General features: G+C 46.0%; 1 long non-coding RNA gene across 1 annotated transcript; it reads right to left on the reverse strand.

Annotated features, from left to right (window-relative positions):
- Positions 1-27,282, reverse strand: LOC110741783. Its single transcript, XR_002518646.2, has 3 exons — positions 27,195-27,282; positions 17,620-17,727; positions 1-165 (listed from the first exon to the last, which is right to left on the reverse strand). It is a non-coding gene; the product is annotated as an uncharacterized LOC110741783 (long non-coding RNA).
- Positions 27,283-27,550: the final 268 nt, after the last annotated feature.

Here is a 27,550-nt window from a genome sequence, read left to right on the forward strand (position 1 = left end):
ATCCAACATGAAAAGACTTTTTTTTTTTTTTTTTTTTTTGTCTTTAAAAAGGAAGTAACATCATCCTGAAAGAAGCTGGTATTTCCTCTTCTCAACCTCTGGTTCTCTCTCTTCACTGTCTCTGGTTTCGTATTAACTTCATCTGAAGGCTTCTTCTTTTGCTGTCTTAAAGAATAGGAGTGAGAAAAGCAGCTACCACCTACCACCTAGAGAAACTCTGACCAAAGGAGTGGCAATGAACAATTATTAAAATGATGATTTTAAAGATAAGTTTTGTTCTTGTTCTTTATAAATTGCAGGTCATTGCTGAATAACCACTTTTAGGAATATGTATATATTTTTGGCCAGGTGTGGTGGCACGTGCCTGTAGTCCCAGCTATTCAGGAGGCCAAGGCAGGAGTATTGAGCCCAGGAGGTCAAGGCTGCAGTGAGCCATGATGGCGCCACTGCACTTCAGTCTGGGTGTCAGAGCAAGATCCTGTCTCAAAAATATATATATATGTGTGTGTGTGTGTGTGTGTGTGTACACATATATATTCCTTTTTAAAATATATACATGTATTCTTATTTTTAAGATGCTTTAGATGAGTCAATGTTCTCCAGATAGATGGATCCAATAGGATATACAGAGACATGAGAGGGGATTTATGAGGGGAATTGGCTCATGTGATTTTGGAAGCTGAGAAGTCCCATGAGAGGCTATCTGGAAGCTGGAGACCTAGGGAAGGTGGTAATGTGGCTTTGTCCAAGTCCAAAGCCTCAGAACTGGGGAAGCCAGTGGTATAACTCTCAGTCCACAGCCAAAGACCTGAGAACTCGGGGCAGGTGGAGGAGGGTGCTCATGTAAGTCCCGGAGTCCAAAGGTAGGGAGCCTGCAGTCCTGCTGTCCAAGGGCAGGAGGAAAAGGCCGTCCCAGGTCCAGGAGGGAGCACGAGGCTCTGCCTTCCCTCTGCCTTTCTGTTCTCTGTGGTCCACCAGCCGATTGAATGTTGCCCGCCCACACTGAGACCAGATCTTCCCTACTCAGTTCACCAACTCACACTCCAGTCTCCTCTGGAAATACCTCACCAACACATCCAAAATAATGCTTTACCACCTCTCTAGATATTTCTCAATTCATTCAAGTTGACACCTAAAATTAACCATCACACTTAGAAATCCCTGTTATGTTGGCTGGGCACGGTGGCTTACACCTGTGATTCCAGCACTCTGGGAGGCCGAGGTGGGTGGGTCACCTGAGGTCAGGAGTTCGAGACCAGCCTGGCCAACATGGTGAAACCTCATCTCTACTAAAAATACAAACATTAGCTGGGTGTGGTGGTGGGCACCTGGAATCCCAGCTACTCGGGAGACTGAGGCAGGTGAATCGCTTGAACCCGGGAAGTGGAGGTTGCAGTGAGCCGAGATCGCGCCACTGCACTCCAGCCTCGGCAACGGAGTGAGACTCCATCTCAAAAAAAAAGAAAAAGAAAAAAGAAAGGCGAGGCGGTGGCTCCGCCTGTAATCCCAGCACTTTGGGAGGCAGTGGTAGGATCACAAAGGTCAGGAGATGAACCGGTGAAACCCGTCTCTACTAAAAATAAGAGAGTAGCCGGAGGCGGTTGAGCCTGTAGTCCCAACTACTCGGGAGGCTGAGGCAGGAAGAATGGCGTGAACCGGGGAGGCGGAGCTTGCAGTGAGCGAGATGTATGCACTCCAACCTGGGCGGCGAGACTCTGTCTCAAAAAAAAAAAAAGAAAAAGAAAAAAAAGAAAGGAAAGAAATAAAGAGAGAAAGAAATCCCTGTTATGTGAGTGATGAGTTATGAATTCCAGAGAAGGCTGTGATTAGGTATCTGTTTTGATTTATTTGGGATACCCATTGGTTTTCTTTTTCTTTTGAGACAGTTTTTCTCTTGTTGCCCAGGCTGGAGTGCAGTGGTGCGATCTCGGCTCACTGCAACCTCTGCCTCCTGGGTTCAAGTGATTCTCCTGCCTCAGCCTCCTGATTAGCTGGGATTACAGGCACCTACCACCCAGGAGGCGGAGCATGCAGTGAGCTGAGTGAGATAGCACCACTGCACTCCAGCCTGGGTGACAGAGCAAGACTCTGTCTCAAAAATAAATAAATAAATAAATAAATAAAAGTTAAAAATTAGCTTGGCATGGTGGTAGACACCTGTAGTCTCAGCTACTGAGGGAGTAAGGAGGGAGGATTGCTTGAGCCCAGGAGTTTGAGAATGCAGTGAGCTATGTTTGTGCCACTGCACTCCAGCCTAGGTGACAGAGTGAGACTCTGTCTCAAAATAAACACACACACACACACACACACACACACACACACACACACACACACATTCTCTGGACCAATCCCACTCCAAATCATTGACGCCTACTACAAAAATACAAAAGGTCACAAGAAAACCACAAGAAAACCTCAGCCTCCCGAGTAGCTGGGACTACAAGTGCCCGCCACCATGCCCAGCTAATTTTTTTGTATTTTTAATAGAGACAGGCTTTCACCGTGTTAGCCAGGATGGTCTCGATATCCTGACCTTGTGATCTGCCCGCCTCGGCCTCCCAAAGTGCTGGGATTACAGGTGTGAGCCACTGCGCCCAGCCCAACTTTTTTTTTTTATTTATTACCTTCTTTTTATTTCTTAAATTTTTGTAGAGGTAGGGTCTCACGGTGTTGCCCAGACTGGTCTCAAATTCCTGGCCTCCAGTGATCCTCCTGATTCAGCCTCCCAAATTGCTGGGATTACAGCTCATGCTGGCATGAGCTACTGCACCTGGCCTCCAGAAAGGTTGTTTTTTAGTTAGTTAGTTAGTTAGTTAGTTAGTTAGTTAGTTAGTTAGTTAGTTTGCTTTTGAGATGGAGTCTCACTTGGCTCACTGCAAGCTCCGCAGTAGCTGCCTCAGCCCCCTGAGTAGCTGGGACTACAGGCGCCCGCCAACACGCCCGGCTAATGTTTTGTATTTTTAATAGAGATGGGGTTTCACCGTGTTAGCCAGGATGGCCTTGATCTCCTGACCTGGTGATCTGCCCACCTCGGCCTCCCAAAGGGCTGGGATTACAGGCGTGAGCCACTGCGCCTGGCCCCAGAGAGTTTTTATAGCACTAAATACGGCATACTAAACACATATATGTTATTGCTTATACTATATGTATATGACAATAAGAATTCTAACAAAAACGTGATTGTTATGGGAATGAAATGAGATGATGCATAAAGAACTCAGCTCAATGACTTGCTAACTGAAAATACTCCACAGGTGTCATGAGATTAATATCACCATCATTGTCTTCACTTCAATGCGACTTCACAGTTGACACAGGACTTTCACATACCCTTGTGCTTTTAGCTGCTGCAACAACTCTGAGCGGTCGGCAAGGATAGGGTCCTCCGTCTCCATGTGCTTGCATACCACAGCTCCCAAGGGTGATCTGCTGGGTTGCCTATGACCACTTAAAGGGTCATGAGCTGGGCTGCCTTATTATAAACTATGACTTTAACCAAAGCAGACAGAAGAGTGGACAGGGCATGGCAAACTGTACTTTCTATTCTAGCATAGATATAGGCTCCAGACTCCCCTGCTAATGAATTGGCTTTAGGCAAGTTGCTTAAATCACTCTGGATGTTTGGCCAGCATCAATAATAGTAATGATAATACTACCACTGCACGTTCTTGTTTTTTTGTTTGTTTGTTTTTCGAGACGGAGTCTTGCTCTGTCGCCCAGGCTGGAGTGCAGTGGCGCGATCTCAGCTCACTGCAAGCTCCGCCTCCCGGGTTCATGCCATTCTCCTGCCTCAGCCTCCTGAGTAGCTGGAACTACAGATCCCCGCCATCACGCCCGGCTAATTTTTGTATTTTTAATAGAGACAGGGTTTCACCATGTTAGCCAGGATGGTCTCGATCTCCTGACCTTGTGATCCACCCACCTTGGCCTCGCAGAGTGCTGGGATTACAGGTGTGAACCACTGTGCCCAGCACCACCCACCCCCCTGCTTTTTTTTTTTTTTTTGAGATGGAGTTTTGCTCTCGTGTTCCAGGCTAGAGTGCAGTGCCGTGATCCCCACCTCAGGTGATCTGCCCATCTCAGCCTTCCAAAGTCTTGGGATTACAGGCGTGAGCCACTGCGCCCGGCCTCCCACTGTACCTTCTAATCTGGGGTTCATGTTACAAGTACAAAGGAAGATAAAGCAGTCAAAATTATGTTCCTTTTTATGAGTGGAATTTGGATAGAAGACTCTCCTGCTGAGATGTTTGTAAACAAGAGGTCACCTGCTAATTGAATAGAAGGATCTCAGCGTTCCTTTGGGGTGCTACCCATGAGCACTGAACATCTCCTTCTTTCCACAGGAGCCATGTGCGGCTTCAGTATCCAGGGGTCATCCAGACTATTTATTCTTCACTCAGGTCTACACTCTTTTTAAACACCCATCTAGAGGCAGAGTCAGAGGGGAGTTACATTTGGGAGGAAAAAAGAGAGAAGGGCTATGATTCATGGAGAAAACTGACTCAAAAACCACAATCCAGGTCAAGGTCACAGCTCCCAGTGTAAACTGAAGAGCTAGGGACCCTCGGCATCAATGGCTTCGCTCTTAGCACCGCTTCGGGTCAGGCTTAGTGTTGATACCGTTCATCAGTTTGTTTTCAGAGAGCTGGCCCAAAGTCAGCAGGGTCAGTCAGTTCTAACCAGCAGGCAATCGAGTAGCCAGCAAAGACACCCCAAGGAGGGGGAGGAAGGAAGAAAGTAGGACGCCCCACTTGATCATGCTAATCCTTTAAGAACCAATCCGACAGAGCCCAGTGTTTCAATCTTCTGTGCTTATGAGCACTCAGCCATTAACCGACTCAACACATTTTCTCCTCATTTTCAAAACAGTTCTATAGACAAAATTGAAAAGCCATCTCTTTGGTTTCCTTAAGTACTGGGATGGACATACCTTTTTTTCCAATCTGCAAGACAGGAAGGAAATGGGAGGATTGGTAAAATCATGGACTCAGAGTTCCCAGCCTGGGAGAGAGCTTTCCAGGGAACCCGAGGAGGGGTGGAAACAGACATGCTATTCTGGTGGTGTTCAACTATATTTCGCTCCACCCGACAGAGATGTGAATGCCAATTGCCTCATATAGATCACCAAACTAGCACAGATGAAACACAGAATAGTAACAAAACTTGCATGATCCAAACAGCTGCTGAAAGTCTCCTTCTGCCAAAAACACAGAGCATCTGGTAAATCCTGAACTTGTCCGAGCATTTTTGTCTCAAAAGGTAAAGGAAGAAAGGGAGGTGGCTCCAACCCTGGAGCCAAGTCTGGCAACTCAGGAGGCAGGTGTGGGTGGTATGGAAGGGAGGGGTCTAGAGAGTTAAGAAAGCAAAGGAAGTAAGGAAGGGTTAAGTGTTTCACCTTAACCTTTGTTGATTTAAAAAAGCAAAAAGATATCAGAAAGTTTGGCTGGGCCTAGTGGCTCATGCCTGTAATCCTAACACTTTGGGAGGCTGAGGCAGGAGGATGGCTTGAAGCCAGGAGTTCAAGACCAGCCTGGGCAACATGGCGAAACCCCATCTCTACGAAAAATACCAAAACTAGTCAGGTGTAGTGGTGCACACCTGTAGCCCCAGCTACTTTGGAGGCTGAGATGGGAGGACTGCTTGAGTCTGAGAGGTGGAGGTTGCAAGTGAGCAACACTGGAAGCTGAAGATTGAACCACTGCACTCCAGCGGGGGTGAGAGAGCACGATTCTGTCTAAACAAACAAACAAACAAAAAAAGATATCAGAAAGTTTATCCAAAAGGTACATACACTTGATGATATAATGTCTATCATTTGCTTCAAAATTATCTAGTGGCAGCAGGAAAGGAGCTGAGGACAGCTAGGTGGAAGTATAGAGAAAACAAGATTGTCAGCCAGGAAGGTGGTGCACACCTGTGGTCCCAGCTACTTAGGAGGCTGAGGCAAGAGCATTCCTTGAGCCCGGAGTTTGAGGCTGCAGTGCGCTGTGATTGTGCCAGTCGGAAGCCACTGCACTCTAGCTCAGGCAACATAGTAAGATCTGTCTCTAATAAAAAAATAAGAAAGAAGGGAAAAGAAAAACAGGATTGTCTATGAATTGATCATTGTTGAAACCAGTTGATAGATTCACAGGAGTTCATTATGTTATTGTCTTTATTTGTGTGTATGTTTGACATTTCCCATAATGACAAGTAAAATGCAGCAGGGCGCAGTGGCTCACGCCTGTAATTCCAGCACTTTGGGAAACTGAGGTGGGAAGATCGCTTTAGCTCAGGAGTTTGAAACCAGCCTGGGCAACACAGTGAAACCCCATCTCTATAAAAAATGAAAAATAAAAAACCGTAAAAATTAGCCAGGCATGGTGGCACTCACCTGTAGTCCCAGCTACTCAAGGAGCTGAGGCAGGAGGACTGCTTGAGGCCAGGAGGCTGAGGTTGTAGTGAGCATTACTTGCACCACTGCACTCCAGCCTGGGTGACAGAACAGGACCCTGTCTCAAAAAAAAAAAACAAGCAAAAAAAAACTAAGTAAAATAGAATAAAACAAAATATTTTTTAGTGTAATACCCATTCTAAGGCAAAATAGAAACGCTAAAAGGAAGAATGACTTAAAGATATGACAAGCTTTCAAAAAAGAAACTGTCTATTGATAAGGGCACAAGCAATCCCCTTAAGGGAGAAAATGTGTGTGTATTTTGGGGAGCACGGCGGGGAGGCAGCATCAAGAGCAGGTGACTCAGCTGGGTGTGGCTCGCCTTCCCTAGGGCCCATATGGACATTTATGTGGACATTCTTGCTTGTTGTATTCATGGGTGGCAATGCTGTTCTCAGTGAGTGGAGGGAGCCAGGATGTTAAAAGTCCTTTAATCCAAGGACGTAGAACTGCCCCCCTCTGGCCCCAATGCCAGCAATGCCCCAACTGAACAGTACAGATGTAAGACAACCAAAGTGCCAAGGCAGCCGCGCGGGGAGCCCATCTGTTCACCTGATCTTAAAAGCAGATGCTCCATGCACAGGGAGGATGCACAGTAAAGGATGAATACTAGGCTGGGTGCAGTGCCTCATGCCGGTAATCCCAGCACTTTGGGAGGCCGAGGCGGGTGGATCGCTTGAGGTCAGGAGTTCGAGACCAGCCTGGCCAACATGGTGAAACCCCGTCTCTACTAAAAATACAAAAAATTAGCCAGGCGTGGTGGTGTGTGCCCATAGTCCCAGCTACTCAGGAGGCTGAGGCAGGAGAATCGCTTGAACCCAGGAGAGAGAGGTTGCAGTGAGCCGAGATTGTACTACTGTATTCCAGCCTGGGCAACAAGAGCGAAACTCTGTCTCAAAAAAAAAAAGAGAGAGAGAGAGAATTGGAATCCAGGCATGGTGGCTGACACCTGTAATCCTGGCAATTTGGGAGGCTGAGGCAGGCAGATCACCTGAGTTCAGGAGTTCAAAACCAGCCTGGCCAACATGGTGAAACCCCGTCTCTATAAAAATAGAAAAATTAGCCAGGCATGATGATGGCTGCCTGTAATCTCAGCGGCTTGGGAGTCTGAGGCGTGATAATCGCTTGAACCCAGGAGGTGGAGATTGCAGTGAGCTGAGGTCGTATCATTGCACTCTAGCCTGGGTGACAGAGCGAGACTCCATCTCAAAAAAAGGTAAATAAATACAAATTCAAAGAAAATTGGAGAACAAAATGGTAAGAGGGTATATAGTCAGAAAGCACCACCAGGAACTTATGCCCATACTCCACAACTAGGCTGTGCTGGGACCACTTAATCCTGAAGATTCAACCCCCACCTCAGACTCTGGAAACAATCCCGTCTGTGTTCAGGAAAATGTAACAAACCACAGGCCAGAGAGTCCATCCTGGGTGAGCAAGCCTGACACGTGGAAATGTGGCCTTTCTTCCTGTTGGTCAGGCTCTACCCTCAAGGAGCTTATAGTCTGTCTTGGAGAAGTAAGACACATGGAACAGCAGTTTCAACAACGTAAAAAGACATCATGAGGTTAAGTCCTAACTGGGGACTCACTGACTCACAAGGCTGAGAGTCAGCTTTGTTAAACACAGAGAGTGTGGCCATCACTTTACAAGAGGAGCAGGTTTTGAATAAGCACGGAAAAAAGAGAATGTGTATTAGTGGAAGGTGCAGAACTGAGGGGAAGAAGTCAAATGAGCAAAGGCCACATTCTTTTTTTTTTTTTTTTTTTTTTTTAGATGAGTCTCACTCTGTCACCCAGCCTGGAGTGCAATGGCATGATCTCGGTTCACTGCAAACTCTGCCTCCTGGTTCAAGCAATTTTCTGCCTCAGCCTTCTGAGTAGCTGGGATTACAGGCTCCTGCCACCATGCCCGGCTAATTTTTGTATTTTGAGACGGGATTTCACCATCTTGGCCAGGCTGGTCTTGAACTCCTAATCTCGTGATCCTCCCACCTTGGCCTCCCAAAGTGCTGAGATTACAGGCATGAGCCACCGCACTCAGCCGTCTTTTTTTTTTTTGAAACAGGATCTCACTCGGTTGCCTAGGCTGGAGTGCAATGGTGTGAACATGGCTCACTGCAATCTCAACCTTCTGGACTTAGGCAATCCTCCCACCTTAGCCTCCTGGGTAGCTAGGACTTTAGGCACGTGCCACCCTACCCAGCTATTAGTAATTTTTTTTAAATTTATTTTTTGTAGAGAAAGGATCTCCCTATATTGCCCCAGCTTAAGAGATCCTCCTGCCTCAGTTTCCCAAATTGTCATCCTCTTGCCTTGGCCTCTCAAAGTGCTGGGATTACAGGCATGAGCCACCATGCCTGGCTGTTTGACCATTTCTTGATTTAGTGCTTCAACTCTAACCAAGTGCCTTAGCTGACAGGTGCCTGGACTCTGCCTTCCTGTCTTTGCTCAGCACTCTGGCATTTCTGGGCCCTCAACTTCCATAGTTTACCAACTTCTGACTCACTGCTGTTTAAGCATTGGGTTTCCGTGTACTCTGGCCTCAGTTCCCCGCCCAGCTCTTTTGGCCAAAGGCCACTAATGCCTTGGCCTAATACAAGGAACTGTCACCAGCCACCCTTGGGCAAACAACCCAGACTTGTTTCTAAGAAGGGGAATGAGAGCAGCTATTTTCTGTGGAGAAGGAACCAAATTCATAGGCTTGGGGTGCTTTCAAGTAATCAAATCCAAGGGAAAAGTTTGTCTAAAATTTTCCCTTTTTCTCCCTGTACTTTATTTTTTTAATTATTTTTATCTTTTTTTTTGTTTTTTGAGACGGAGTCTCGCGCTGTCGCCCAGGCTGAAGTGCAGTGGCTGGATCTCAGCTCACTGCAAGCTCCGCCTCCCGGGTTTGCACCATTCTCCTGCCTCAGCCTCCCGAGTAGCTGGGACTACAGGCGCCCGCCACCTCGTCCGGCTAGTTTTTTGTATTTTTTAGTAGAGACAGGGTTTCACTGTGTCAGCCAGGATGGTCTCGATCTCCTGACCTCGTGATCTGCCCGTCTCGGCCTCCCAAAGTGCTGGGATTACAGGCTTGAGCCACCGCACCCGGCCTCCCTGTACTTTAATAAATTCCTTTTTATTTATTCATTTTTTTATTTTCTAAAAATTGTTACCAAACATAATAGAGATTCACTTAAATGCATCATGAATGATAGACTGGAATATTTTTGAATCATATTTACCAAAACGTCAGAAGTGAATCAGTATTAGTGCGGTCTCTGGAGTCAACTTTAAAAGCATTGATCCATCAGCTCCACCAAGTGTCAATAAATCTGCAGGAGTCATTATAAGACCAGTGATCAAGATAAACCTGCTGTATAATTCATGTAAATGTTGGGGTCAAAATATTTATGGCGCCTAAAGTAAATCATTATGTTCATTCCATATGTGATTTTTAAAAACTACATATGATAGATATTTTTCTTTCTCTTTTTATTTTTTTATTTTATTTTATTTTATTTTATTTTTGAGACAGTCTTTCTCTGTTGCCCATATTGGAGTGCAGTGGTGTGATCTTGGCTCATTGCAACCTCCACCTCCCAGGTTCAATCAAGCAATTCTCCTGCCTCAGCCTCCCAAATAGCTGGGATTACAGGCACATGCCACCATGCCCAGCTAATTTTTGTATTTTTAGTATTTTAGTAGAGACAGGGTTTCACCATGTTGGCCAGGCTGGTCTTGAACTCCTGACCTCAAGCGATCTGCCCACCTCAGCCTCCCAAAGTGCTAGGATTATAGGTGTGAGCCACTGTGCCCAGCTATCATAGATCTTTTATACCTTAATTAGGTTATTGCAATTCACTGTCCAGTAATACAGGAAAAATGTTTTTATTCTAAAAATTAGAAAATGTATTTCTTAGGGCAATGCCAAAGTAGATACAAATCGGGATGATGGTTGGCTACCTAATAAAAATGCAGGAAGGCCAGGCACGGTGGCTCATGCCTATAATCCCAGCACTTTGGGAGGCCGAGGCAAGAGGCCGAGGCGAGCGGATCACCTGAGGTAAGCAGTTCCAGACCAGCCTGACCAACATGGAGAAACCCTGTCTCTACTGAAAATACAAAATTAGCCGGGCATGGTGGTACATGCCTGTGATCCCAGAGACTCAGCAGGCTGAGGCAAGAGAATTGCTTGAACCCAGGAGGTGAAGGTTCCAGGGAGCCGAGATTGTGCCACTGCACTCCAGCCTGGGCAACAAGAGTGAAACACTGTCTCAAAAAATAATAATAATAATAATAAAATTAAAATGCAGCCCGGGGGCGGTGGCTCACGCCTGTAATCCCAGCACTTTGAGAGGCCAAGGCGGGTGGATCACGAGGTCAGATCGGGACCATCCTGGCTAACATGGTGAAACCCCGTATCTACTAAAAATACAAAAAATTAGCAAGGCATGGTGGCGGGCGCCTGTAGTCCCAGCTACTCGGGAGGCTGAAGCAGGAGAATGGCGTGAACCCGGGAGACGGTGAGCCGAGATCGCGCCTCTGCACTCCAGCCTGGGCGACAGAGGGAGACTCTGTCTCAAAAAAAAAAAAGAAAGAAAAAGAAAATTAAATGCATGAAAATACAGCGCAGGCAGAGGCAGGTGAGGTGAGGGCAAGTAGAACATGATGCTTGGATTCTTATGTTTGTCCTTATCTGAAATCTTGTTGACACAGGCATGAATGTTCTGAATACTGAAGGGTGTGTGTCTGTCTGTCTGAGGCTGTTATTGCTATGCCTGCTGGCACACATTTCTCTTAATGAAGAGCTTTTGATAAGCTGTAAGAACTTCACAACATACAGACACTTGCTAACAACAGCGTGGTTTCCTCAGGAAGAGGAACCAGAGACACAAAGCAGTTGATGCTGTTCATGTTCTGGGGTTCACTCTCAAGCACTTGAAGGGAAATGACTGGACAGTTCCTGTGAAGACAGGGTTTTCTAGAGAGTTTCTAGGAAGATCACAGGTTTTTTTTGTTTTGTTTTGTTTTGTTTTGATTTTTTGAGACGGAGTTTCGCTCGTCTCTCAGGCTGGAGTGCAATGGCGTGATCTTGGCTCACTGCAACTTCTGCCTCCCTGGTTCAAGTGAGTCTCCTGCCTTAGCCTCCCGAGCAGCTGGGATTACTGGCGCCCGCCTTGGTTTATGCCCGTAATCCCAGCACTTTGGGAGGCTGAGGTGGGTGGATCTCAGCCTGGTGGGTAGTTCGAGGCCAGCCTGGCCAACATGGTGAAACCCCATCTCTATTAAAAATACAAAAAGACCACAGTTTTGACACATCATTTTAGCATACTAATTCTTGAGTTTCTAGAAAGGCTGTTCTCAGCTCTTTATTCTTTTTTAAAAACATTTTTTTGTTGTTGTTGAGACAGGTTCTCACTCTGTCACTCAGGCTGGAATGCAGTGATGCAATCTCAGCTCGCTGTAGCCTCAACCTCCCAGACTCAAGTGATCCTCCCACCTCAGCCTGCTGAATAGGTGGGATTACAGGCATGCCACCACACCCAGCTAATTAAAAAAAAACAATTTTTTTTGTAGAGATGGAGTTTCACCATGTTGCCCAGGCTGGTCTTGAACTCCTTGACCTCCTAAATCCTGGGATTAAAGGGCTGAGCCACCCTGCCTGGCCAGCTCCTTATTCCGAGGTTTCAATCTTTTGCTGCTCCACATTTTAATAGAGTCTAAATTGCTAAAACCGACATAAATTGATAAAGGGATTTCTTCTGAACACTAAGCTAGAAAGAATGTTGGTTTTCCCCCTACAGTTCTGGTAGGGAGATAACAAATCTAGCGCGGTTTCTCCCGCTATGGTTCTTCAAGTAGTCAGTCCAAAGTTTGTTGATTGATTGTTATGCTAAAAGCAGATCAAAGACAAGTATGAAAAATGAAGTATGAAGCTCAGGCTTATTCAAACTCCAAGCACATAGAGTTTCACTCATTTAAAGCAAATGTGCTTCTTTCTAATATCTTATTTTGATTTTTTCAAGTGTTTCACCTATGTTTAGGGAGTATATTGTCAAATCATGTTTTCACGATATATACTTTGTTGATTTTTTTTTTTTTTAAGACTAGGAGGAGGCTTCCTGAAAGCACCTGTCCATTCTGGTTTTGAACCAGTTGACTATTGTTTGGTCACTATGCTAAAAGCAGATCAAAGATGAATATTAAAAATGAATTAGGAGGTCCAGGCTTATTCAAACCCCAAGCACATGAATTTCACTCATCGAAAATCTCCCTTGGTCCAGAGATGCAGGACTACTTTTCTCACTGTAGTTGGCCTTCACGTTGGCCACCAGCTCCCTGGGGCAGGGGGCAGGGTTGGAAGTGGCTGTGGACCTTTGGCCATGGGAAAGTGGAGTTCTGACTCTGGAGGCCCCAGCAAAACCAGGGAGGCCCACCTAGAGAGGGAGTGCCCCCAGCCCAGAATTGTTTCTGCAGAAACTTTGAAGTCTCTTCTCTTCCTGTTCTTTTATCCCACACTCACCAAAATGCCTCATAGGTACTATAGCTGAGGGAAGATTTCTTTCCTTTTTTTTTTTTTAAGAGACAGAGTTTCGCTCTTTTTGCCTAGGCTGGGAGGCAATAGTGCAATCTTGGCTCACCAGCAACCTCTGCCTCCCGGGTTCAAGCGATTCTCCTGCCTCAGCCCCCAGAGTATCTGGGATTACAGGCAGGCACCACCACGCCTGGCTAATTCTGTATTTTTAGTAGAGATGGTGTTTCTCCATGTTGGTCAGGCTGGTCTCGAACTCCAGACCTCAGGTGATCTGCCCACCTCAGCCTCCCAAAGTGCAGGCATGAGCCACAGAGCCCAGCCGCATTTCTTCCTATTGCAGGGTTCATACGTGAGATCCCCTACATACAAAAGACAGATTAGCAAGAGAAAAGGAACCAGGCATCGTGGCTCATGCCTGTGATCCTAGCACTTTGGGAGGCCAAAGAAGGAGGATGAGGAGGGAGGATCGCTTGAGGCCAGGAGTTTGAGACCAGCCTGGACAACATAGTAAGACCACCATCTCTACAAAAAATTTTAAAAATCATCTGGGCATGGTGGCACATACTTGTAATCCCAGCTATTTGAGGGACTGCAATGGGAGGATTGCTTGAGCCTAGGAGGTCAAGCCTGCAGTGAGCTATGATTGCACAACTGCACTCCAGCCTGAGTGACAGAGTGAGACCCTGTTCAAAAAAAGAAAAAATATTATATATTTGCTTACCCAGGTGTGGTGGCACACACCTGTGATCCTAGCTACTCGGGATGCTGAAGCAGGAGAATTGCTTCAGCCCAGGATAGGCAGAGGTTGCAGTGAGATCACACCACTGCACTCCAGTCTGGGCAACACAGTGAGACTTTGTCCCAAAAAGATTTGGCAGGCTAAGACAGGCGGATCACTTGAGGTCAGGAGTTCAAAATCAGCTAACATGGCAAAACCCCGTCTACTAAAAATACAAAACTTAGCCTGGTGTGTAGGCACGTGCCTGTAGTCCCAGCTACTCGGGAGGCTGAGGCACAAGAATCACTTGAACCCGGGAGGCAGAGGTTGCATGGGGCCAAGATTACGTCACTGCACTGTAGTCTGGGTGACACAGCAAGACTCTGTCTCACAAAAAGAAAAAAAAAGAAAAAGAGGGAGAGAAAAGACATACAAATTTAATTCATTGTAAGTTTTACAGGACACGGGAGACTTCAGCATTTAAGACCCAAAGAAATGGTTAAACTTGTGCATTGTTACTTTTAGTTCAATGAAAAGTGGACAGTTGTAAAGAAATAGGACTGGAAGGGAAAAGGATGTGATCCAATGGGAATAAACTGAAGGGAACCCAGCAGGACCTGTTTATTTAGATTCTTCTGTGTCCCTGTCTTCAGAGCTAAGGATGTTCCTTTACTCCAGATATAAGGAGGACACCGAATAAATGAGGGTCTGATGACCTGCTTCTGGCAGAAGAGCAAGGGGAAGGTGAGAGCGACCTTCGCACTTCCGCTGTTTTCTCAAATAACCAAGGTGCCATAGTTTAGGGTAGCATGTTCTGAACCCCATCAATTCCCCCTTATAGTGGTTGTTTTTTGAACTTTACATAACAGTAACTTCTTGAGAAGATGGTCGTGTATTTACATATATATTTGGGATACTCTTTTCTCAGAGTCTTTGAAACACCTGCAACTACCAGAGGAGTCCCTTCTTGTTCTTTTTTTTTTTTTTTGAAACGGAGTCTCCCTCTGTCGCCCAGGCTGGAGTGCAGTGGCGCAACCTCGGCTCACTGCAACCGAGAGGAGTCAATTCTTAAAGGTTCCTAACACAGCCTGAGTTTGAAGCTTAGGGTATTGATTGGCCCTGCCCGAAGCATCAGTGAGAACCCCTGGGCTTTGAACCTCCGCAGGACTGTGAACCAAGAGCAGATGCTGCAGTTCTTCCCCTCAAAGCCTCCAAAAAAGCATCATGAGAAATAAAGGAACTGTGCAGCCTGGGACAAAATGTCTCCCGCAACTTCCGGGGCACCATGCACAGGAAACCAGCGTGGACGCCCCTGGGCAGGCCTCCGGGAGCAAGAAAGCTTTTTTCAAGATATGCGGACGGACGATTTTCTTGAGGCGCAGACCGTAGTGAGCTTCCGGGGAGAAGGGCTGTTTCCTGTCTTGGGCGTGGAAGCGGATCAACCCACTGAATCTGAGAGGACGTGGGTAGCGGTCTGTAAACGGGACTTAATTCTGTTCCTCATCCACCCAGAACCCTCCCTGAGGGCCTCCCCTGCACTTCGGAAACAGCCCAAGCTTTGAAATCAGGAAGTTTGAAGACTGGTTCTGCTACTTCCAGGCGGTGTGGCCTTGGGTAAGTTGCTTACGCGCTCTGCTCAGATTGCACATTTGTGGAACCAGTTAACTATGTAACCGGCTGAGTTCCCGCACTGAATAGGAGAAGTCGGCCTTTCTTGGTAGATGCTATGCCTGCATGTGTGGGGCTGAAGGAAAAGAGGAAAATGAGAAGGACCAAGATTGACCTGACTTGATTTACAGGAAAGAAGAGAGAGTTGCTGAAGGAAGAAGGACGCATCCACTGGAAAAGGATGAGAAAAAGGAGAGAGAGAGAGAGAGAGAAGTCAGAGGCTGGGTTGGGAGTGAATTTGGGAGATTGTGGAGGAAAAGGGGAGAGAGATTTGTGGGGTAGCTGTAGGACATGCGCCTGTATTTAGAAGGGGAGAGAGTTGGGAGACTTTGTGGGATTATTAAATTTACCTTTAGCATTTGTAGAGAGCATCCCATTAAATACGCCAATGGCTTTATCAAACAGGTTGTTTAAAATCATTCTTGCATCCAAGAATAAAATAAGAACAGAAATATCCAGAAGCCTGTTAGCAGTCCCCGCCGTGGCTCCATTCTCACTCCCAGCTGTCAACTCCATGAGGTCAAGGACTCTAACACAACTGGGTCGTTGGCGGCTCGCAGCCGTGGCTGCTGGCATGGGAAAGATGCCAATCATATGTGTCATTGAATTTATTGCTTTCTGTGGTTTCAAGCCTGAAAAAGTTAAGAGAGAGTTACAGCCTCCTTTGACGTTATTGCCATCGGTCATGAGCCCCGTGAGGTGGGATGTGGAGGTGGTCACTCTCTGGGAATCTCTGAGATGAGCACACATTAACTTTCTAGAAGCATCTGTACAGAGCCCATTTATGCCATTCAAAGCTTCCTGAATCCAAAGGAAACCTCGTAAAAAGTCAGCTAAAACACTTCAGCATTTAGAAACATTTCCTGATCTTTTGGTTCTAGCAAATAGCACAGTGGAAAAAAATAAATACCTTGAAGTTGAAGGAAATGCCTTTGTTTATACCCACAGATCCCCTGTGGGTATAACCATTGTGGACTGACAAGGTTTAATATTTGATACAAGCATCGTGAATACATATTGTTAATCCTCCTTTTTTCTGTACTATAATATTCAGTTGCTTAGTGGTCCCTAAAGTGCAGGGGGGTAGTTTTATTTAGGAATTATATTTGGAAATAGAGTCAGAGGAATTCATGAAGATTGAACCACTGTTTTTTGTTTGTTTGTTTGTTTGAGACGGAGTCTTGCTCTGTTGCCAGGCTGGAGTGCAGTGGCGTGATCTCAGCTCACTGCAACCTCCACCTCCCAGGTTCAAGCACTTCCCCTCCTCAGCCTCCCAAGTAGCTGGGACTACAGGCATGCGCCACCATGACTGGCTAATTTTTGGTATTTTAGTAGAGACAGGGTTTCATCATGCTGACCAGGAGGGTCTCGATCTCCTGACCTCGTGATCCACCCGCCTCAGCCTCCCAAAGTGCTGGAATTACAGACGTGAGTCACCGCGCCCCGCCCCATTGGTTCATTTTATTATTTATTTATTTATTTATTTGAGACGGAGTCTCGCTCTGTTGCCCAGGCTAGAGTGCAGTGGCACCATCTCAGCTCCCGGGTTCATGCCAGCTGTAGGACATGCTGTGGGACATGCGACTGTATTTAGAAGGGGAGAGAGTTGGGAGACTTTGTGGGATTATTAAATTTCCTTTTAGCATTTGTAGAGAGCATCCCATTAAATATGCCAATGGTTTTATCAAATAGGTTGTTATGCCATTCAAAGCTTCCTGAATCCAAAGGAAACCTCTTAAAAAGTCAGCTAAAACACTTGAGCATTTAGAAACATTTCCTGATCTTTTGGTTCTAGCAAATAGCACAGTGGAAAAAACAAATACCTTGTTTGAGACGGAGTCTTGCTCTGTTGCCAGGCTGGAGTGCAGTGGCATGATCTCAGCTCACTGCAACCTCCGCCTCTCAGGTTCAAGCAATTCCCCTGCCTCAGCCTCCCAAGTAGGGAGCCTGCCAGCTCCGCCTTCCGGGTTCACGCCATTCTCCTGCCTCAGCCTCCTGAGTAGCCGGGACTACAGGTGACCACCACCATGCCCGGCTACTTTTTTTTTGTATTTTTAGTAGAGACGGGGTTTCACCGTGTTAGCCAGGATGGTCTTGATCTCCTGACCTTGTGATCCACCCGTCTCAGTGCTGGGATTACAGGTGTGAGCCACCGAGCCCGGCCCATTGCTTTTTTAGTGTTAGAGACTATTCCCATCAGGTTTCTTCGCATGATTTTTCTGTATCCTCATAAAACTGAGAGCTAAATCGAGAAGATAAGTAAACTTTGTTTCCCTCTTACCATCCAGCTTCTCACACCCATCTGGTTCTATCCTGCAGAATGCTGTCATTCACTTCTCCACCACCCCCACGTGCAGTGTATAGAGCTGATGATATCATCCCTTTATTTCTGATGGGAGAAAATAAAGCACATCCGTCGGATCACTTACTCAGGAAATAGAAATGCCCCTGATGGGGCTGGTGTGGCATTTAGATTAAGGCAGGCCTCCACTCCCAGACCTTTCCACGTGATGCAGACAGAAGGACAGCAAACCAGACCTATGTGCTTCAGTTCTAGGGAATGCAAAGCACCTATTCCCACAGTCTTAAAGATTGACTGTAGGATGAACTGCAAGTACAGACATTCACCAAAATTCCTCCCACCCTCCCTCTCCTCTCAGGAGAGAACAGACTGTTGTAAATGTGCACCCCTGGGGCCTTGAGATGTTTTCAAAGGAAAGCCAAACTGGCATTCCCATCTACATTTAAGGGCCAACTTCCACACCACTAAAGAGAAATAATAGTATTTTTTTCCCTGAATAGAAAAAGTAATATAAGTTAGTGTAGAATGTTTAAAAACACATAACAGAGACAGGAAAAATAAAATCACTCAGATTTCTAAAATTTTGGAATAAATCATTCTAGGCTGCTTATCTGCATGTTAATGTTTATGGAATATATATGTGTGTATATATCTATATGATGAAAAATAAAATGACATTGTACATTTGCTTGAGGATCTGATTTTCTAATTAGCTATGTAACGTAAATATGCTTCCATTTCATTACATGTTATTTCATATCAGCATTTGAAATGGCTATATAGTTGTTGGCTATGTATTGTTGCTTTATAGTGATCTATTTAAGCAGTCCGAATGGCTAGACATTAATTCCAATTTTCTGCTATTAAAAACAATACTTCAAGGAGCATCTTTGTGTACAAATCTTGGCAGACCTGTGAAATAAATTCTTTGGCATGAATCTGGAAATGTCGAAATGCCAGGTCACAGAGCATGCCAATTTTAAAGCCTTCTGACATGCAACTTTTTTTTTTTTTTTTTTTTTTTAGATGGAGTTTCGTTCTTGTTGCCCAGGCTGGAGTGCATTGGCGATCTTGGCTCACTGCAACCTCTGCCTCCTGGGTTCAGGTGATTCTCCTGCCTCAGCCTCCTGAGTAGCTGGGATTACAGGTATGCCCCACCATGCCTGGCTGATTTTATGTTTTTAGTAGAGACGGGGTTTCTCCATGTTGGTCAGGCTGGTCTCGAACTCCTGACCTCAGGAGATCCGCCTGCCTCAGCCTCCCAAAGTGCTGGGATTACAGGTGTGAGCCACCGCGCCCAGCCTATGACATGCAACTTTAAACATCAATTTTCAGTTTCCCTAGTCTTGCCAACTTTGCACCTTATCTTAACAAAAAATACTCTGCCAGTTTGATAAAAATGTTATTTCCCTGTGGTTTTAGTATGTTTAGTACTATCATTAGCAAATGAAGTTGAAGGGTTTTTTTAAATATGTTTATTAACTATTTATAGTTTTCTTTTTGTTTTGATTATTTATAGCCTTTCCCTAATTTTTTGGAGTATATGTGTTTTACTTACTGATCTACCAGACCTTTTCATATATCAAGGCTATTAACCCTTTGTTAATATAGTGGCAATTTTTTCCTGGCTTACCATTTGCCTTGATTTTATTTACCGTGTTTTTTGATGTCCAGAAGTGTTTCTTTTTTTTTTTTAAGACCGAGTTTCGCCCTTGTAGTCCAGGCTGGAGTGCAATGGCACGATCTTGGCTCACTGCAACCTCTGCCTCCCAGATTCAAGCGATTCTCCTGCCTCAGTCTCCTGAGTAGCTGGGATTACAGGCATATTGCCACCATGCCCGGCTAATTTTGTATTTTTAGTAAAAACGGGTTTTCTCCATGCTGGTCCGGCTGGTGTCAAACTCCTGACCTCAGGTCATCCACCTGCCTCAGCCTCCCAGAATGCTGGGATTATAGGCGTCAGCCACCATGCCCAGCCGAAGTGTTTCATTTTTATGCAGTAGAAACCATCAATCTTCTCCTTTATGTTTTCTGACTTTGCCTGTCCATGCTTAGGAAAGCTTTCTCTCTAAGTCCTGCTGTCGTCAGTAGCTCATAATCATGGACTGCCTGTAACAGCTCTTCTGTTGTTGGACAAGATGTCAATAGTAACTGAAGGCAAGGACCAGCTCTTAGGTTTACGTCTCCCTTAAGTGTCGCGTATTTGGTGGATTGCAGTCCATTCATAGAAAACATGTTTTTGGGCCAAGTGTAGTGGCTCATGCCTGTAATCCCAGCACTGTGGGAGGCCAAGGTGGGTGGATAGTGTGAGGTCAGGAGTTGGAGACCATCCTGGCCAGCATGGTGAAACCCCATCTCTACTAAAAATACAAAAATTAGCTGGCTGTGGTGGCAGGCACCTATAATCCCAGCTACTTGGGAGGCTGAGGCAGGAGAATCACTTGAACCCAGGAAGCAGAGGTTGCAGTGAGCCGAGACCACACCATTGCACTCCAGCCTGAGCAACAAGAATAAAACTCTTTCTGAAAACAAACAAAACAAAAACCATGCTTTGGCCCGCATGTAGTGGCTCAGGCCTGTAATCCCAGCATTTTGGGAAGCCAAGGCGGGTGGATTGCTTGAGGTCAGGAGTTTGAGACCATCGTGGTGAAACACCATGTCTCCTGAAATACAAAAATTAGCCAAGCATGGTGGTGGGCGCTTGTAATCCCAGCTACTCGAGAGGCTGAGAGAGGAGAATTGCTTGAACCCAGGAGGTGGAGATTGTAATGAGCCAAGACCATGCCACTGCACTCCAGCCTGGGCGACAGAGACTCCATCTCAAAAAAAAAAAAAAAAGTTTTATTGAGCACCTACTATATTCCAGGATTAACTATTGATGAGCTGGATCCTGGTTCACAATTACTTCTTTGTGAATTCCACCAGCATGTACTGAATAATTAATACATGTGAATAATAGTGGGACCAGGGCAGGAAGGGGAGACAGTAATGAATTTTAAAAATCCCTGCCCTTTGAAAAATCTATAGTTCAATACTCGCTCTTTTTTTTTTTTTTTTTAGGAGATGTTTTCGCTGTGTTGCCTGGGCTAGTCTCAAACTCTTGGCCTCAAGTCATCCTCTCACTCAGCCTCCTGAGTATGAGGGATTACAAGCATGAGCCACCACACCCAGCTTCTTTAAAAAGAAAAAAAAAAGTTGTATTGATATATGATTGACATATAGACATCGTATATGTTTAAGGTCTACAGCTTGACACTTGAGGGATTAAAGAGAGGTAAGATTTTAAAAGACAGGTGAATAACTAAGGGAGAAGGGGTGAGTAGCGGGTAAGAGGGGGTGGGGAGGGGCTGTGGAAAGGAGCATCTGAAGTGAACCTTACAGGGAGAACTGAGGGAGAGGGCATTCTTGGCTTCCTGTCCCTGTAGGATTATAAAAGATGTTACCACCCAAATACCCTTGAAGCTTGAAATCAGCCCACACTGTCCAAAGGAGGGGCTCAGTGAGGAGCTAAGGAAGAGGAATTAGCACTTCTTTAACCTGTCTTTCGCATGTATATTGTGCTTGTGATATTTTTTGGTGTATAGATTATTTTCTTTCTTACGGAGTTAAATCTTTGTTTGTTTGTTTGTTTGAGATGGAGTTTTACTCTGTTGCCCAGGCTGGAGTGCGGTGGTACAATCTCAGCTCACTGCAACCTCCGCCTCCCGGGTTCAAGCGATTCTCCTGCCTCAGCTCCCGAGTAGCTGGGACTACAGGTGCACACCACCATGGCCGGCTAATTTTTGTAATTTTAGTAGAGATGAGGTTTCGCCATGTTGGCCAGGCTGGTCTCGAACTCCTGACCTCAGGCTATCCACCAGCCTCAATCTCCCAAAGTGCTGGGATTATAGGCATGAGCCACTGCGCCCGGTCACTTATGGAGTTAAATCTTTCTGGATGGTGTGGTATATTGTATTTTCCAAGGGTGGCTGCACGAATATATATTCCATTCTAGATGCTTTTCTTAGAATGTGACCTTAGCAGGCCACATTAAGATGTAGAGTTTGTGTTCCCTCCCCTTGAACCTGGGTGGAACTTTGTAACTGCCTCAACCAACAGAATGTGGCAGAAGTGACATCCAAGGCTCAGTCCTAGAAAGCAATGTGGTTCTGGGGACTCTCTTGCTCTCTCTTGGGATGCTTCTGCTCTGAACCCAGCCACCATATTGTGAGGAAGTCCAGGTCACATGGAGAAGCTAGATGTGGATGTTCTGACCAAGAGCCCCTGCTAGATTCCCAGACAATCACCAGACAGGTAAGCAAGGAGGGCTTGGGGCTTGTGATATAACTGACATCTTGAAATGATTGTTGTGGCTTCTGGAGACTTGATTGTGGGGAAGGGAACTGCAGACCAGGAGTGGAAGCAGGGAGACCAGACAGGACTGTGTAGAGTGTCCAGGAGAGAGATGATGTGGTTTGCATTGGGGTTAAACCCGTGGAATATGTGAGAAGTGCTCCTATTTGGGAAATGTTTTGAAGATGGAGGGCACAGGACTTGCTGATGGATTGAGTGGAGGGTGAGGGAAAGCAAGAACTTACTGACAATGTCTAGATTTCTGGCCTGGGCAATTGGGTATCGGATAAGCGAGGAAATCACTTATTGAGATGAGGATGCCTGAGGGATGAGCAGCTTTGCAAGGCAGGGACGATCAGCTTGACCAGAGCAAGTTCTATGAGAAGCTTGTTAAATCTCCAAGTTGAAATGCTAAACAGTTTAGATTTGTGAGTCTAGAGCTCAGATGAGAGGCCCAAGTTAGAGATATAAACTTGGGAGTCATTACAGATGATGTTCCAGACGCTATTGCTTTGTTTTTAAAAACAAAAAAGAAAAAAAAATTGGCCAGGCATGGTGGCTCACACCTATAATCCCAGCACTTTGGGAGGCCGAGGTGGGTGGATCACGAGGTCAAGAGATTGAGACCATCCTGGCCAACATGGTGAAACCCTGTCTGTACTAAAAATTCAAAACTTAGCTGGGCATGGTGGCGCATGCCTGTAGTCCCAGCCAGTTGGCAGGCTGAGGCAGGAGAATCGCTTGAACCTGGGAGGCGGAGGTTGCAGTGAGCCGAGATCGCACCACTGCACTCCAGCTTGGTGACAGAGCAAGACTCCATCTTAAAAAAAAAAAAACAACCCAAACTTAGCTTAAACCAGCTATTTCATTTGCCCACCAGTTAGGTGGGCTGGGAATCCAGGGCAGGGCACAGAAGAAATTGTTAGTCTCTACTCCACAGTTTCTGGGACTTCAGCTTGGAAGACTCAAGGATTGGAGTCAACATGAGACCTGGGACTGGAATCATCTGGAAGCATCTTTACCCACAGACCTGGCTGGTTATTCATTGGAACCTCAGCACAGGCTGTCAACTGGGATACTTACAGTGCCCTCTCCATGTGGGTTGGGCTTCCTTCCAGTATGGCAGCCTTCGGGAGTTGGACTACTTAGATGGCAGCTTTCCTAACCTAGCCTTGGAAGTCACACAGCATCATCTCTACTCCCTTCTGTTGGTAACAAGAGAGTCACAAGTCTGCCTAGATTGAAGATCCCTTCTCTCTATGGAAGGAATGTGAAGATCATATTGGAGAAGAGCATATAGAATGAGAGATACTATTGGACCAACTCTGGAAGACAGACTCTGTCACAGCTCACAGAGCCTTGTCGTTGGATGAGATACTTAGGAAGCGAGTGTAGATAGAGAGGAGAAGTCCTGGACTGGCCTGGGGACACTCAACATTTGGAGACTGAGAGGAGGAAGGGCCAGTGGGCAGAGGGAAACCTGGAGCAAAAGACATTTCTTGCAGTGACTGCTACTTCCTGCTGAAGTTCCTTAGGGAATGGGGTCAGGATAGATTCCTCTCTCCTTCCTCCATCTGTGTGGTAAAATATACATAGCGTGACATTTACCCGTAATCTTAGCAATTTTTTATTTTATTTTATTTTGTGAGACAGAGTCTCACTCTGTTGCCCAGGCTGGAGTACAATGGCGCAATCTCAGCCCACTGCAACCTCCGCCTCCTGGGTTCAAGCAATTCTCCTGCCTCAGCCTCCCTAGTAGCTGGGACTAGCTAATTAGCCCCAGCTAATTAGCCACCACACCTAGCTAATTTTTATATTTTTAGTAGAGACAGGGTCTCACCATGTTCGCCAGGCTGGTCTCAAATTCCTGACCTCAGGTGATCCTCCCACCTCAGCCTCCTAAAGTGCTGGGATTATCGGCGTAAGCCCCTGTGCCCGCCACCATCTTAGCAATTTTTAAGTGTACAGTTGAGTGGCATTAAGTACATTCACATTGTAGTCTAACCATCACTACCATCCATCTCCATAGCTCTTTTCATCTTGTAAAACTGAAATTGTACATTAAACACTAACTCCCCATTCCCTCTTCCCCCTAGCCCCTGGCAACCACCACTCTGTCTCTATGATTTTGATGACTCTAAGTACCTCATGCAAGTGGAATCAGTGTATTTGTCTTTCCATGACTGGCTTACTTCACTTAGCATAATGTCTTCAAGACAGGACAGGTCTTGCATCAGCTGCAAGCCGGGGCCAGAACCAGCCATCCCTGGTTCTGGGACATCCATGGGCATGGCCTGGGGGTTCACTTGAACAAAATTCCATGGCCTCACCAAGGCAACCAGAAATCCCCCGTACCTCCATTGTGCACAGGCTCAGTCTTCCAAAACACTGGAGTGTGGGAGGGGGTTGCCTCAGTCCAGCTAAACCCATTTTTTTAGAAAACCATTTTTGCCACTTTCTTTAAGAGCTAAAGAATCCTCCAATTTACTCAACTCTAAAAAAACCCTTAACACCCAAACAGTAGCATCTGGACATAAATTTAACTTGATTTCAGAGTTTTCTCTAAGAATAGCTGGTGAATGTTGCTTTACGTCTTGGAGAATTTCCTAAGCTAAGAGAGGCCAAAGATAAGGATCTTCACTTCCAGGAAACAAAACTGCCATTTAGTTCCCTAAATGGCAGATCCCAGGTAACAGTCCAAAACAAGTCTCTCTTTACAAAGCCCCTGCTATGGTAGTTAAAATAAACAGTCTATGTGTTAGAGTTGGAAATTCTATTGTTACACAGATATCTTGCTGAAATGGGTTCTGACCTCCACAAAGAGTTCTCAAGAACGAAACGCATGCTGTTCCTTTAATGTTGTTTTTGCTCATGCAAATGACATCCTATTACACCCACGGATGCTTAACTACTAAGTTAAAACAACTACATGGCAATTTTGATCACTCCAAAGTCCCCTCACTGTTTTGTGGTTTTATGTAATTCGCATATTGTGTACAAAAAGACTTGACCTGGAGCCGGCAGCAAGAAATGTGTAATTAGAAACACTTCCCGAGGAAATGAGGTGACAAGTGAGGGCCTGAGGATTTCTGAGGGAGCCTGGAGCTGCAGATATTCATTATGGGGACTTGAGAGGCACAGCTGCCCCTGCTGAACACCGTGTCCAATGCCGTCCGCTGGATGCCAGCGCGGAGACCAGCCCAGAGCCAGAGATGGTGACTATGGCAACACGCCGCTCCATTTTTAAACTTTTCATTGCTTAAAAGGAAATTGCTTAGGCTTTTTCTCTTTTTTTTCCTTTTTCTCCCTACCAATTTCAGAGTTTGTACCAGACTAAATGTTAGCCTCCAAGTCTAACATTTCCTGGGTAATTAGTGACCAGCTGGGTGAAGTGCTTTTGGCCTTACCTCCAGCCTTGGCACCTCCAGCCAGTTATTAATTGCTGCACTGGGAAACACTTTCCAGTCAAGCTATTATTTAATCAAAATAAAAGAAAATGAACTATGATTGCTGTCAACAGCAATGATCAACTCTCCGTAGGAGTCTAAATGGGAACTGTGGAGGTTCTCACTGGAAGAAGTGTTCCTCGGGGTCACATAAGCAGGGCAACGTGACGTTGCGTGGAGTACCCTTGGGAACTGGTTCTCGTGGGAGGAGAGAATGTGAACTGACAGGAAGACCCAGAGAGATTACACACACCCTGTCCTAGATCTCGGTCATTCATGGTCAGTATAACCTGTAACTTTGATGTTAAGCCGATGCCCCAAATGCTGCCGTGGGAGTGTCTGAAGGGGAAAACACAGTCCACAGAAGCATTTGGGCCACTTCTATCAGCAGTAAATAGTAAAACCTGTAACTACCATAATAACCACACTTCCTGAGTACCCCCAGTGTGCCAGGCAGGCACTGTGCCCCCAGGTTTATACTCAGATCTGATCTAAGAGGTCCCCACATTGCCACTGTGGGGAGAGTACAATCACGATCCCTCTTTCACAAGGACACTGAGACTGAGAGAGATGAACTTGGCCAAGACCCACCACACCCTGGTGTGAGTAGCAGAGCCAAGACTTGAATTCTAGTCTCTGCATCAAGCATTTGCTTTTTTTTTTCAAGCGACAATATAAACATGACATAAAGTGACCATCTTAACCATTTTTAAGTGGATAGTTCTGTGGCAGTAAGTACATTGACATTGTATGCAACCATCAACACCAACCATCTCTGGAACTTTTTCATATCTCCAGCTGAAACTCTGTACCCGTTAAACACTAACTCCCCATTCCCTCCTTCCCCAAGCCCCTGGCAACCACTATTCTGTCTCTAAGAGCATGATGATTCCATGGACCTCACTTGAGTGAATCACACACTATTTGTCCTTTGGTGACTGGCTTATTTCACTGTGCATAACGTCCTCAGGGTTCATCCATGTTGTAGTATGAGTCAGAATTGCCTTCCTACTTAGGGCTGAATTGCATTCCATCGTTTGTATACACCATATTTTGTTTATCCATTCATCTATAGATGGACATTTGGGTTGTGCTCATGTTTTGGCTCTTGTGAATCATGCTGCTACGTTTACTTCTTTTTTTTTTTTTGAGATGGAGTTTTGCCCTTGTCATCCAGGCTGGAGTGCAGTGGCACAATCTCAGTTCACTGCAAGCTCTGCCTTCTGGCCTCCAGCGATTCTCCTGTCTCAACCTCCCAAGTAGCTGGGATTACAGATGCCCATCACCACGCCCAGCTAATTTTTTGTATTTTTGGTAGAGGCAGGATTTCATCATGTTGGCCAGGCTGATTTTGAACTCCTGACTTCAGGTGATCCACCTGCCTCGGCCTCCCAAATTGCTGGGATTACAGGCGTGAGCCACGGTGCCTGGCTGCTACATTTAACTCTTAACCTTTACTAAGATTCATTGCACCTAGGAGCAGTTGCTCTTCAAGGATAACACATAGCTCACGGACTGCCTGTCACACCCCAACCTCAGAGAATCAGAGACTACCACGGGGCCCATCAGGCCACTAGGCCAGGTGCCACTTCCGTGGCAGGGAGAGAGGTGCCTGTGGCCACAGACCTCATAGGGTTCCGCCTCTCCACACTGGCACGCTGCGGGAGGAATTTCAGTGTTCAATTCCAGGCTGTTTCTCTGAGTCTTAGGTTCTGGGATAAATAAGTTCCTTCAAGTCCAAACTGCTCAGATTCAACTTTATGCTAGATTCCTCACCTGGAATCCTGCTCCAGGACTGCAGTCTCATCCTCCAGCTCCTGCAGGCTTCTTCTGAGCTGGTGGGTCTCAGCAGGGATGGGGGAAGTGGCACTCCACACCCAGGGGCCACCACCCACAGGAAGCTTTGTGGACATGTGAGGGGCATATGTGGTTGTCATAATGGTTGGGGGACACTGTTAATACTTATGTGAGGCCAGGGACTCAGGTGACCTGCAGTGTGTGAGGCAGTCACCCACAACAAAGAATTGTCCTGCATCCTGAACTAATTTCAAAAAACCCATTAACATTTGTCTCCTAAGCTTTGTGACCTGAGTGCCACCTGCCTCCCCAGTTCCTCTCCCTCCACTCTCATG

Source organism: Papio anubis, chromosome 19, assembly GCF_008728515.1.
Source record: "Papio anubis isolate 15944 chromosome 19, Panubis1.0, whole genome shotgun sequence".
In the NCBI taxonomy this organism is placed as follows: Eukaryota; Metazoa; Chordata; class Mammalia; order Primates; family Cercopithecidae; genus Papio; species Papio anubis.